We start from the raw sequence: 9721 nt of genomic DNA on the forward strand, positions 1-9721 counted from the left end.
TTTCTCTGATTTTGCCGCGTGGAACCGCGGAAAAAAAAGGCTAAGCTTCCTCCGAGATCTATAGCCAAAAGCTCAAGCCCGAGCATCCCGCCCCTCGTACCGCAGGCGTGGAGCGCCCACAAGCTTCGCAATACGTGTACGTGCGCTGAGTGAACCAGCCTCGCCGGGCGCAGACGACGCGGGGAGCGAGCCAGCGTAGACCAGTTGCAGCAGACTCTCCACGTGACCAAGCGCAGCCAATCGGCGCAGCGGTGGCGAAGAGAAAACCAAGAGATCTAACGTGGTACTGTCAAAATTCTAGAGATGGCGCTCGCGTCTCTTTGAGAATAGGGAGCCTACATGTCGCGCCCCCTCCCGGCTTAGGGTGGTGACTTCCTTTGACACAGCACATGCCGCCTCCCGCTAAGACCCATGTTGCCAGCGCGTGTGTTGTCATGGTTACGGGAAGACGCCGCGCCATCTTGTTCCCCGCCGTGCATAGGCGCGCATTAGCTGCTGCAGCAGTTGCGTCTTCATCGCCGTTCATCGTTGAGTGGGACAGTCATATGTTGTCGGTTGTTGCACTAAGTGCGCCAGGAAGCTTACGCAGCAGCAATGCCCGGGTGTTGCGTTCCGCAGTGCTCGAACCACTGCAGGAAGGGCACACGGATGTTTCGTGTCCCGGCTGACTCCAACCGAAGAAAACGTTGGCTGGCACAAGTAAAGCGAGACTGCTGGGAACCCACTGCTGCTTCTCGCATATGTTCTGTGAGTACCGTACCTTTTTCTCTTTTGTTACCTGCTCGCTTTCCATGTTTGGTGTACTGTGCTTCACGTTTACGATAATTAAACCACGGACGCCTCGAACGGCGTGCGCGGCGTGCGCGGCGTGGGCGTGGGTGCAATCTTCTCGTTAGTTTTTAGATGCGCTGGCGGCGTGTCTCGAGCACCAAGGGCGAGAAGCAACGGTTCGCATTCGCCCTCGCTGACTGTAATTCTCACGCGAGTGCACTCACGATATATTGGCGCCCGCTTCCTTGTTTGCGCTGTAATACATGCGCCAAGACTCATGTCAGAGAACATGACTGAGGTAGTGAAGATAAATTTCTACATCTCTCTGACATTGTACGCGTTCGCTGTTTCGTGAGCGCTGTGGTCGGAGGAACTTATTTTCAGTCAGGTCTGGTTATCTAGGCACCGTTCTGCTGTACGACGCTATTCGGTAGAAAAAGATTGGAAACCCAAGATCAGACTAAAAGAACACATTTTGTATATGCCCGGTTACTGGCATGCATATGAAGCCTTTAGGAAGCCCTTATCCAGTTTTTTTAGCTTGACACTATAGCCTGGTAAAAGACTGCATGTGAAAACATTACAGCAGGTAGAAACAGCTCTGTAGTTGTAACGCTAGTCATGTTCCGGTTTGCAGCATTTGTCACAGTTATGTGCAGGTATGAATATACTTCTTGATGCTTATGAAGTACTTGCTGCCATTCATTTCAGGCACATTTTGAAGAAACAAGTTTCGAGCAAAACAGACAGGATGGCTTAAAGAAGCTAAGGCCAGATGCGGTTCCCACACTTTTTACTTATCGAGGTAAGCTTCTAATTTTGATCCATCTCTTAAATACAACTCTGCCTCATTCATATGAAATGTTTGCAAAGAAATTTGTCTACACGTATACGGTAGTGCTGTGGTTGCTTTGTGCAAGCTCAAAAATGTGCGCTCATCTGCTTTTAGAAGGCTGCAAAGAAAGGTTCATCACCATCAGCATTTCAAGGTCCATAGCAGGACGAAGCCTATCCTACTGACTTCCCTTTAACCGGTTCCTGTGCCATCTGTGGCCACATTATCCACACAAACTTCTTGGTCTATTGATATGGCTTTTATATCCAAGCATTCCTACAGCGCATGTTTGCATCAGCATCTAGATCCCTAGCTAGAAATTTGTTGGGATCCATGCAATTCATTTCTTGTAAAACTAAATCGCGGGCTTAAAAAAATATGTATATTGCACGTTATTGTAGGATCATGCATTCGAACAGCACCTTCAAACATAAAATCACCTTAAGCCGTGTTTTAACGGCTTCTGCATTACCTCTGGCTCATTTTTCACTGTAGATTGAAAAAAAAATGAATGAATGACAATTGAAATCTTCCGTGTAAGCCATAAAGGTATAAAGTATGGCACTAAACAAAACTTTTGCCACCTAACTCTCTGCCTACCCCTACTATATTTGCTTTTCTTGAACACCCACTGCTTCCCTAAGGGACTACTGTTTATCTTCTCTACACATTGAATGCACTCATATATATGATACTAAGATCCAAAACGTAACACACAGATATAGCCTTGTATTCAAAGAGCACAAGGCCACCTATAGTGTGTTTATACTTTGTATAGCATCGTTTTTTCTTTATAATTCACCCGACGCCTGCGAGAAAGGGGGCGTCTAGAATCAAACAAATATCCTAAAGCAGACTGCATACTGTGCTGTCTCATTTGTTCTATGTCACCTGGCACAGAAGCTAAAATGGCAAAATTCAGGACGATTAGTAATTCTAGTTGCATCAATGGTACCTCAGCTGCTAACACAACCTGCTGTTGAGCACAATTTTGCACGACTGAATCATTGCCAGTTGTAGCATGCTTTCCGACGCTGTTAAATATGCACTGGCGGTAAGAAATCTAAAGCCCCCCAGTACAGCTTTGGGATCTTAAAACCCAACTGATATTACTACTCCTGAAGTTTATTTGGAAGTTTTATGCAGGTACTAGGTTGCTCTTCTGTAAATGCAGAATTTCTGCAGTTCTTGAGTGTAGTGCTACCCTATTGACTGAATTTTTTATTTCAGCCATCCCGAAACACCGGAAGCCTCCGAAGAAGCGGTCTTGCTTTCGTCCGGCCACGCCAACGCAAAGCCCAGTACTTGACCCCACCGGAAATGAACCATGTGGTAGTGCTGCTCTAGAGCCTGTCTTCGCATCAACAGCCGAACAAACACAAGACTCGGCTGTGAGTGACAGCATGAGTTCCCAGGACACTGTCAGTCCACTACAATGTGCTCAGGTACCAGGGTATGATCTACCTTTAACAACCACCTTGCTGCCGCCCAAAGCTGTCGACACTGTTATCTATGCAGACAGCGTTGCCCATTCCTTTCTGAGAACAGATAAAGCCAGTGGGGAAGATTCCACTGATGCAAGTCGACTTCTTCTGCCCGCAGCTTCACCCATGGAGGCCGAATCCTTAAGCGCTGAAAGGTCACAGCATAGTAATGAGCGATCAAGTAAAGAAATACCTCAAGCTGCATTCACACTTGGTTCAAGTACGGCTTCAACTGACTTGTCTCTTCAAAGACAATGCTGAGCTGAGAAAGAGAAATAAGGACTTGGCCCAAAAGTACAGAAACCTACAGAGGCTTCACGAGCAAACAAAGAGAAAACTGCGCAGTCTTGTAAAGAAGTCACAGTCGCCACAACAAAAAATGATAACCTTGGAACAATTACCGTTCCTCAAACACGACCAGAGAAGGGCTTTGACGGTGAAAACTACGAAGGGCCTTAAGTGGTCTGAGAAGACTATTCGAGAGGCCCTTCAAATAAAGCACGCATGTGGAACAGCAGGCTATGAATTATTAAGATCATTATCATATCCACTGCCATGCAATAGGACATTAATACGAAGGCTTCAAAATATTAAATTTTTGCCTGGAGTTCTTCATGAAGTTTTTAATGTCCTGAAATCCAAAGTAGCCACAATGCAAGACATAGAAAAAGACTGTGTGCTCTTCATGGATGAGATGGAAATCTCCCAAGGATTTGACCACGATCGCTCGCTTGATTGCTTTTTTGGGAGCACTACATTGCCGGAGTCCGCTACAGATGTTGCCAACCATGCTCTTGTGTTCATGGTTGGTGGCGTGAACACGAGATGGAAACAGGTTATCGCCTATCACTTCACTGGAAGGTCGATAGATGGCTCTATTTTGAAGGACATTGTGTTCCACTTGATTGAGCTTTGTTTTCAAATCTCGCTTAGAGTGCTTGTTGTCACAAGTGACATGGGAGCTGCCAACCGTGCAGTTTGGCGCCTGCTTGGCTTGTCCAACCACAGAAACTCGCAGACTGTCTGCTGTATTCCGCACCCGCACCTCCGTGGCAGGCAACTATTCTTTATGGCTGACCCCGCCCACGTCTTGAAGAACATCCGTGCCCAACTACTCCGAGTGGGAGAATTCACTCTGGGTGAAGAAACTGTTAAGGAACAAAGTCTCCCTTCTGGCACTGTCAAGGTGGAGCATGTTGAAGCAGTGTTGAAGTACGACTGTCAAAGTGAGCTGAAGATTGCAAATAGGCTGTCGGAAATCCACATCAGCAGTGGACATTTCACTACCATGAAAGTGAACATTGCTGTGCAATTGTTCCGTGAGGCTCCTGCTGCTATCCGATATTTAATCCAACAAAAAATTTTGCCCCCCGAAGCAGAGGCTACAGCGTGGTTTTTTAACCTCGTGAGCAGGTGGTACACCCTTATGTCGGCCAGACATCCGGTTGTTGCTCTGAGCGATATAGATCCTTCAAAGCATAAAGAGGCCACTGCGCTTTTGGAACTGACGTGCAGCACTTTCCGTCAAATGAAAATGGGAGCAACGGCACATTGGAAGCCTTCACAAGCTGGCCTTCTGGCATCGACCACTGTTGCTCTCAGCCTGTCGCAAGACCTCTTGGACAACCAAAGCTACAAGTATGTGCTTCTTGGCCGGCTCGTACAAGATTGTCTCGAAAACATATTCTCTGTGTTGAGACTCAAGAAGCCGGTCCCTAGTGCATACAACGTTAAGTGTGCACTGAAGCTGATTTGTGTTGGACAGTTCATGCACACACCTACAAATTCTAGCTACGAGGTTGATGACAGCTTGCATCTAGCTGACCTCCTTGACCCAACTATCCAGAGACATGAAGGACAAAACCAAGAGCCTGAAGAGCTAGAAAACCTGTTTGTGTGTGCTCTCACAGAAGCAGAATGTGACATTCTTGCTTATCTAGGAGGATTCCTGGTCAAGTCTGTCATGAAGTCCATTGGTAACTGTAGTGACTGCAAAAATGCCCTTGTTGGAGATGCTACAAATCAGTATAGCAATCTTATTAAGCTTAAAGAGTACGTGAAAAATTCTGAGAACCTCATTTATCCAACGCAAGCAGTGATTAATGTCCTTATAGAATGTGAGGAGCAGTTTAAGACTTTTGCAGATATGAAGGAAATCATGGTGCTCAAAACCCCATTTGCTAGCATTCTGAATGCCCTGTGCAAGGCTGTCAAGTTGAACTTAGGTTGCTGTGAAACACATCATGCTCAGGCAGGGAAGGTCCTCCTGACAAAATATGTGAGGACAAGACTGAGGATCCATCTACGACAGCAGCATGCACAGAGGGTGGATGGAATGTCTAGCAAAACATGTGCCGCAACAAACCTGGTCTGAACTCTGAGAAGGATGGTAACATCATATGCTTAGATGCTTGCAGTCAGCTAGTTAATGATTTGGCCTTGCTTTCGTTGTTTTTCTATAGTTTGACACAACTCAAGAAAATAGGGGAGATGTCCTTAAAGAATTCTATCCAGCCAATGGCGCCAACCGATTTTCATGACACCATGTTTAATGCTGGGAAGTTGCATCGCTGGGAGTGGCAGATGAACGGCAGTTAACCGTGGCTTAATCGGATTGACCGCGTTGTCATGAAAATCGGTCACTGCTATTGGCTGGAGGGAAACGGTCGGGGGGCATCTGCCACTACTTCCTTGGGTTGTACCCGAATATAGCACTCTGACACTTTCACTGTGTATGTCGTGTGTACTTTGCTCGCCTGTAAATTGTTCACGTCTTTCAGCATGTTTTTATGTCACCTCTCTGTAGCAAGCTGTTGCTTGCAGATTGTGTGCACTAACCAATGAAGCTGCTTTGCTTCAGTCAGCATTTGGAAATAGCAAACTGATTTACAGTGCGTGCCACTAGTGTGTTCATCAAAGGTGAAGTTTTTAGGAGCAAGTGTTGGAACTAGATGCAAATGTGTAAACCATTGTTTCAAGTCTTTTGTGAAGTGCGTAACAGTCTTATTTTTGTGGCTGGAGCATCACTACCATGCCTTGCATTATTTAGGGGCTGTAAAACATACGCTCCCACAGAGTTGCCGTGGTGTTTCTCATTATCATTTGAGTTGTTTGCATTACTAGTCCTGCTAATTTAGCCCATTTATTGTGTCCTCTGTACTGCACTCATGCAATTTGTTCATGGCTATCAGTATATTTTGTTTTATGTAGAAGTGTTCATTCAGCAACGAAGCTGCTTTACTTCGGTCAATGTTTAAAAATAATAAGCCTGTTTGCAATTACACCATCAGTGTGCGCACCAGATATGTTTTACAGGAGTGAATGATATGTGTACAAAAATTTCACTGGTTTCACAGATGCTGATAATGGAAGAATGTAATTTCATATGCACTTTAGCTGGCTGCGGATGCTTATATATTCTGTCAGTTTGCTTGAGAAAGAATATGAGCACCTCCCCTTTAATTGACAGTTGCCAGAAGTGTGTCGGCAATAAAAGAAGCTTCTTGAATGTTTACACGAAGGCGTCTGAAAATGTCATTTGGTTTCTTGATTTTAAGTTTTCTCACTTGTCCCATTGTTTGTATTGCTCCTCTTTCTCTGATTCCATTCCAGCAAGTCTCATGTTACACTCTGAACATTTGAGCCTCCTACTGAACACCCTGTGTAAGTTAGTTTCTCAGCACACGTGGAAAAATGGTAGGCAATGTGAAATGAAGCACTGCTTTAATGGTAACTCAATGGCAATCTGTACAAAACTAAGACGCTTACAACACTCGATCTTAATTTGTTAACATCAGCCTCAAGATTCCCTAAATTTTTTTAAGTATGTTTATACCTTTTGCTGAAGCTACAGTGTGCTAGTATGGGGTTGCATAGCTCATTGCGTAGAGCATGTGTAATTGCTCACAGAAGAGCAAAATGCACAAACTAATGGTACATTGCACACGCAAATGCCATTGTGATGTCGGTAATAGAACCACTGGGGCACTTAAGTCTCTTCCCGTGCTGTGAATGCATAAGCATTAGGTGCTACTGTTTTGCTTCTGTTGCGTGGTTTTATTTTGAACCTACATAGACCAGCGTTAGCTCGGTTTACCGTTACATTTTCGATTCTACTCATCGAGACCTTTCAACGATATATGACGATGCTATAGCATTAGGTTCAATTTTAAATCAAATAAATAATTAATGGTAATTAAGACCTGCGATTACTCCGGTGGAATTATACTCGACATAAGCTTTCCAACGATATATAGCTTGATGATGGAGCATAACGATTGATTTTTAATCACGGTTATCTAATTAATGGTCGGTAAGACAAGATTAGTTCAGTGCAATTGTACTCAACATAAGCTATCCAGTGACTTAGTGATGTAGCGTAAATTTCAATTACATTACAATTAACTAATTACCGGTAATTAATTGAGACCTACAATTAGTCCGGTGCAATTATACTCGACATAAGCTATCCAACGATAGAACACTTGCGGCGATTATGCCCGACATAAGCTACACAGCCACTACGGCCACATTCTGTACAGGCCGCGCATGAACCAAGTAATTGATAAGCATTAAAAAGTGGGCCTGCGTAATCTTTTGATTACCGTCATAACATTAAATTCTGAACGCCCAACACCTAAGCTCGGTTAGTGCTCATCGTGAGGAGGAACCCTTTTTACGTAATTGATAAGCGCTGCCTTTTGGCGCGATGACGCGCGCAGAGGAGAGACCCGTTCGGAGTGTAATGCACCGTCGCTGAGAACTGCTCTATGTCGTCGGAACGGCGTCATCTGTTGGTACTAACTTCGAAAGAAACGCCGATAAACTAGAATATAAACTAATGTTGTAGATCGCCCCAGCGACCACGCCACTGAAAGCCGGGGAGGCTCTCTTCAAGGGGAACAACATGGCTGCCCGTCATGTTTAGCGGCCGTTTTCGGCAACACTGGGAGAGATGTCACCACCCTAAGCCAGGCGGCAGGCGGCATGTATGTAGGCTCCCTATTTGAGAATAAAGCTCCTAAATGAAGCAAAAGTAATACAAAGCTTTAAACATTCCGGCTTTCCTCCTCTCCTAGCGCACCGCTGGATAATCGAGCCTCCCATTGGCCCAGGCGCCGTGGTCACGTGTCAGCGCGCGCTCTTTTGCTCCGCAGCAGACGCCGGTGCCGTTGTCGAGGTAGGAATCGCGCTTCGTTCGCTTTTCTGGAAAAGCAGCGCTGAACAGACGAGGACAGAGACGAGGCGACAAGGACGGGCGCCTCGTCTCTGTCCTCGTCTGTTCAGCGCTGCTTTTCCAGAAAACTATGTACCAACACGCCCAACTCGCCGCATTAACTTCGTTCGCTTTCTGTGCAACAGTTTTGACGAGAAGTGTTTTTCCATCTTTGATGGCTTCTACGCGTTGCGGCGATGCCGGGCTTCTCTTGCGCGTATGGATGCAACAACCGAGGAAGCAGTGGGAAAATGCTTTTTTTTTTTTGTAAATCGGCCCAGAAAACAACGCGGCTCGCGAAAGGTTTGGCTGCACAGGATCGGCCGGGCAAACTTCGATAATGTCCTGGATCCGCGACTTTGTGAGGTCAATGGCCGTTCTTCAGTTGTCAGTCGTGTTTTTTTTTTTTTCTTCCGGGTGATTTGGTGCGAAGCGCGAGCGACTGCAGACTTCTTCGCAGTAAACGCTGTTTGGCATAGTTGTAGATGGACTCGTTCGCTCGTAGGCTACGAAAGCTAGCTGTGCTTCTTGGTGTCTTATGCCCACCGTGCCAGCTCTGCTAGATTCTGCAGGTGCAGCTTTGATATTGCGCGCATTTCGTGTTGTGTCGACGTGGTTGCAGTCAGACTCGTTCGCAGGCTCGACTCGAAAGGTACACTTCGTATTATTATAGCCCCATGTATACGTTGCTCGCGCTGGAGGTATAGCTTCATCTTGCACACTGCTGCAGGAATTTTTGTTGCAGTTGGACTCCTTCGCTTACGAACCCCATACTAAAGAGGCGGTTTTCGCTGTTTGATACCCGCTGTACATGCTGCTCGCAATATAGGTCCAGCCTTTATGCTGCGCGCGCTGCTTACCGTATTTGTGTCGTTGCAGATGGAGTTCTTCGCTGACGAATTCTATAGTAAAAGGGCGGTTCTTGCTGCTGGAGCCTACGCTGTTCATGCTGCTCGCGCTGCAGGTGTAGCTTTCATGTTGGGCGCATCGCTGGACGTATTTGCTTTGTTTCAGTTGGACTCCGTCGCTCACGAACTCGTCGCCAAAGAGGTGGTTGTCGCTGTTGAAGCCCCGCTGTTCATGCAGCTCGCGATTCAGGTCTGCTTTCATGTTGCGGGCATTGCTGAACGTATTTGTCACGCAGGGCTGATACCGAAATCGGGCGTTACTTTGCGTAGGCAGAGTAACGCAGCTATCACTTGAATACTCGATATCTGCGTGGATAATAATTGAGAATTCACACGAGGACCTCCGTTAAACATAGTTGTAGACATGTTGGCTTCAAGGCCGTCATTGCTGCCGCGAATTCGTGCAAAAATCATGCTCCGTGGAACTTTGTAACGGGGATAGGCGGTGTCAGATGAATCAGCAACGGAGGGGTGCGCGCACTGATACTGACGATTTCCAACGTCAGAC

The 9721-nt window shown here is 46.2% G+C and overlaps 1 long non-coding RNA gene across 1 annotated transcript; it reads left to right on the forward strand.

Moving 5' to 3' along the window:
• The first annotated feature begins 505 nt into the window (after nucleotides 1-505).
• Nucleotides 506-2901, forward strand: LOC144110096 (uncharacterized). Its single transcript, XR_013309701.1, has 3 exons — nucleotides 506-747; nucleotides 1483-1576; nucleotides 2837-2901. It is a non-coding gene; the product is annotated as an uncharacterized LOC144110096 (long non-coding RNA).
• The last annotated feature ends 6820 nt before the right edge of the window (nucleotides 2902-9721 follow it).

The sequence above is a fragment of the Amblyomma americanum genome, chromosome 11, assembly GCF_052857255.1.
Source record: "Amblyomma americanum isolate KBUSLIRL-KWMA chromosome 11, ASM5285725v1, whole genome shotgun sequence".
NCBI lineage: Eukaryota > Metazoa > Arthropoda > Arachnida > Ixodida > Ixodidae > Amblyomma > Amblyomma americanum.